General features: G+C 33.5%; 1 long non-coding RNA gene and 1 pseudogene across 1 annotated transcript in view; both read right to left on the minus strand.

Annotated features, from left to right (window-relative positions):
* LOC105111259 (ferredoxin--nitrite reductase, chloroplastic-like) overlaps positions 1-1,221 on the minus strand; it is an 11,133-nt pseudogene extending 9,912 nt beyond the window's left edge.
* An 886-nt stretch (positions 1,222-2,107) lies between these two features.
* The window catches only part of LOC105108077 (uncharacterized), a 15,257-nt gene continuing 12,946 nt past the window's right edge, over positions 2,108-4,418 (minus strand). The window contains exon 3 of the long non-coding RNA XR_838988.1: positions 2,108-2,231. This is a non-coding gene — a long non-coding RNA (uncharacterized LOC105108077). The remainder of the gene's footprint in view (positions 2,232-4,418) is intronic.

A 4,418-nucleotide genomic window follows, 5' to 3' on the forward strand; every position in this document is an offset into this window, starting at 1 on the left:
GAGAGAAGAAGAAGAGAGTGAAGAGAGAGTAATCCCACAAAATTGTGAGGTATTTGTGATAGAGTAAGTGAGGTGTTTTCTCCTAATAATAGAGAGATTCTTAGTTGTTCTCCTATTATTAGAGAGAGGTTGTAATTCCCACATTACTTAGTAAAATCTTTCTATACTTGTCTGTGGACGTAGCCCAATTGGGTGACCCACGTAAATTCTTGTGTGTTCCATTTCTCATTTTATCCGGTCTCTTATCTTTTATCTTGTCGGGTTTGAATGCCAGCATCCTAACAAAGGTCACTGAAAATAACTCCGCATTTATCACATTAATATAGAAGTGAGGAAAATTCCAAGTTAGTGAAAGCAGGATTGCCACGAGAATTGGAAGTGATAAATTGAGACAGCAAGTTGGTATAAAGGCCCGGTATCAACCATCTCATCTGGATCAATCCTAGCAAGAGGATTCCCCACAGGGTTTCTAACGTTGTCCATGCCACTCTGCAGACCTGTCAAGCCAACTTCTGCAAGACTCTTTAGTATTTCTGGCACATCAGGCAACACACACCACGGATTTGCTAGTTTTGTCTAGTTGTCACATCTGCCCAACCATCTTTCCCATATTTCCTTATCACACTCGCCAGGTATCTTGTTATTTGTGCACTTGTTGTTACCCCATCTGGTAACTTCAATCTGATCATAAATCTACCATCTGATCATTAAAAACAATTTACAGCAAGGAACTGATCTAGTAATCTTCAAAGCATTTAGATGCAAAATGGATTATGGACAGTTAAATGAAATATACTTTCAAAGAATCTACTAAAACTTGACAAGTTAATGCTTACGTCGATGCTTCCTTCTGTGAAGGAGACCAAGCCACTTGAATCTAACATCAATATCATCTCTACTGCTCTTCTCTTTGTCAATCTCTTCCATCGACAACTTAGCTAGCTCCTCAATCCCATTTTCCATGAAAAGCTTCATTGGCTATGTCTTTATCTTCACTTTCTCTTGAGGATTAATCCCTTGTCAAAACTTCTCTTTCAACACATAGTATCCATCCCTCTCATCCACTCTTGGTTCCAACCTCCCTTCATCCACTGGCTGAGCCACTGTGGGGGGTCCAGCGAAGAGTCTTGGTCTTGCAGAGGAGCTTGGAGCTGCGTGTGACAATGGTGGTGTAAGAAAACGAACTGAAAGCGATGACATGATGATGGTAGATAGTTACTAGTGAAGTGTGGATATTTGTTAAGAGTTGTTGGTTTTTTCTTGGGACAGTTGCAAACAAAAAAAAATTAAGGATGTAGTCGCTCGGGCCTGCTAGGGCCATGTATTTCCTCTTATGCTTGCCTGTTCTTGACTGGATATTGTAGAACTGGCTGCTGTTGTGTCTGAAAAGCATCCGTCCAATTGTCAATCAACCCTTAATATCTAGCAACCTAACCTAACAACACTGAAAGTTATCATTTGGTCTGCATGAAAGCCACCGTATTAGTAGTCATAGTACCACTACTTGGAGCTTGCTCACACAGGTAGTACTAAAGCACTGCTATTCTGGTGGCTTAACAGCCACAATATTAAACGCCACCAATAAGCTCTTAGAAACTAATGAGTTACTCAGAAGTGCAAGGAAAACAACATAAAGATCTGGTTTGGAATTTATGTCTTTGGCTGCTTAATTCAACGATACAAGATGCTAGCATTTGCAAACACAACAGCCAGCCAATCATGTGCCTGAGCTCCACGGACACCTTCGCATCTAGAGAACTGGAATTTATTCCTTATTTAATAAAATGACATGCTAATTAACTTGTTTACCAAACGGGAAGCATTCATCTTGATTTGCATTACACTAATTGCTGCCGAGTTCTGTCTTACCTTTTACTTTCCTGGTTTTTAATGAATTCATTGAAATTTTTTTCAAGCATCTCAACTTCTCTTACTCGGGGTGTAAATTTGAACAAGATCTGGATGTATCCTGCCATGTATACACATATCCATTCAAATGACAAAGCGATCTGCAATCTGAGAAAAGAAGTGTCCATGTCTATGGAAAATAAAACAAGAACAACAAAGAAAAAGACAACTTGTTTAGTCACCAAGTCTCAAGCTGCGGGGGCAATGCGTGAGGCTGGTTTCACAGAGCAGCGACAACCTCCCGCTCCTGGCAGTGGAAGGATAACAGGCTGCTGTCACGTAGGCTCATATGGTCTAATGGGCTGATAAAACTGGACCACCACCTTTTGTTAACCTGCATTTAAAATCACCCTGGGTTCGTTCAATCACTTCCTCTATGTTGTTTCTTCCTGTAGGCGCGCGCTGTATCTAGGGAAGGAGGGACTTATACGAGTATTTTGGTGATGCCTTCTTCTGCGATTGAATTATAATAGTAAATTTGCATTTTTGTCTTTTAAAAAAAGATTCCTAAGATTGTTTTCCAGAGATAAAATTGTCTTTTTGCTAGGTTCAATTGTTATTTTAGATTGGTTCGGAAGGTATCTCAATCTTTTTACTTTTTTTTACAGCGGTGCAACTACTTGGTTATCTTAAAATAAAAAATAATAATAAATTTGGTCCAAGGGCTTTATATGAATTTTCACTAACCATGCTTAATGTAACTAGTCTAATTCCCTTGCAATATCAAAAAAAATCTTATGTTTCAGTGTGGGGGCATGTTTTAGATTTCACATTTTTTATTTTTTTCAATACTTATAAAGGTGATTTCATAATTTAATTAATAAAAAGTTAGTTTGTGTTTGTGAAACACGCTAACAAATGAGTCTCTTTATCGTCTTTGAATGACACATGTAGTGACTGACAAAAATAAAAAATTAATTTTTTTAATTTATAAAAACAATTAATTATGAGTGGTTTGATAATGATTGTCTTTTTTTCTCTTTCTTCATTGTTTTTTGTGCCTTCCTGACAACATTTCATATCTGCTCTTCAATTTTGTTTTTATTATAATCTGGTTCTTATTTTTTTTAATTTAAATTAATTTATAGAATTGAATTTTTCTTTTTGATTTCATCTTTCATAATTTTTTTTGTTTTAGATTTGATCACTATTCTTTTGATAGCTATTTATTTTATTTTATAATTTATTAAAAAAATTATAATTTCATCCCTGTTATCTTTATTGCTATTTTTTAACCTTAGCAAGTTTTTAATAATATTTTTTTATTTCACCCTTCAATATTAAATTGAGTTTCTTAATTGATTTCAGGTATAGAATTTAATGAATTTTGAATTTGAAAAATTAACCTAAATTTAAGAGATTGGTTCGAGTTAATTTGTTGTTTTTCTTCTTTTTAAAACTTATATATCACCTTTTGTTAACCTGCATTTAAAATCAATTTTGTACTGTGGATCGTCATATTATTACTCTTTGGCCTGGGTTTTGAATTCTCGCTGCTCTTTTCGCGTGTTATTTAGCTTGCAGTGTCATTAACAGCGCTCACCCTGGGTTCAATCACTTCCTCTACGTTGTTTCTTCCTTTAGGCGCGCGCTGTATCTAGGGAAGGAGGGACTTATACGAGTATTTTGGTGATACCTTCTTCTGCGATTGAATTATAATAGTAAATTGGCATTTTTGTCTTTTAAAAAAAGATTCTTAAGATTGTTTTCCAAAGGTAAAATTGTCTTTTTGCTAGGTTCAATTGTTATTTTAGATTGGTTCGGAAGGTATCTCAATCTTTTTACTTTTTTTTACAGCGGTGCAACTACTTGGTTATCTTAAAATAAAAAATAATAATAAATTTGGTCCAAGGGCTTTATATGAATTTTCACTAACCATGCTTAATGTAACTAGTCTAATTCCCTTGCAATATCAAAAAAAATCTTATGTTTCAGTGTGGGGGCATGTTTTAGATTTCACATTTTTTATTTTTTTCAATACTTATAAAGGTGATTTCATAATTTAATTAACAAAAAGTTAGTTTGTGTTTGCGAAACACACTAATAAATAAGTCTCTTTATCGTCTTTGAATGACGCATGTAGTGACTGACAGAAATAAAAAATTAATTTCTTTTAATTTATAAAAACAATTAATTATGAGTGGTTTGATAATGATTGTCTTTTTTTCTCTTTCTTCATTGTTTTTTGTGCCTTCCCTGACAATATTTCATATCTGCTCTTCAATTTTGTTTTTATTATAATCCAATTCTTGTTTTTTTAATTTAAATTAATTTATAGAATTGATTTTTTTTTATTTCATCCTCCATAATTTTTTTTGTTTTAGATTTGGTCATTGTTTTTTTGATAACTATTTATTTTATAATTTATTTAAAAAATTATAATTTCATCCATGTTATCTTTATTGCTATTTTTTAACCTTAGCAAGTTTTTAATATTATTTTTTTATTTCACCCTTCAATATTAAATTGAGTTTCTTAATTGATTTCAGGTATAGAATTTAATGAATTTT

This window comes from Populus euphratica, unplaced genomic scaffold (genome assembly GCF_000495115.2).
Source record: "Populus euphratica unplaced genomic scaffold, PopEup_1.0 scaffold3.1, whole genome shotgun sequence".
Taxonomy (NCBI): domain Eukaryota; kingdom Viridiplantae; phylum Streptophyta; class Magnoliopsida; order Malpighiales; family Salicaceae; genus Populus; species Populus euphratica.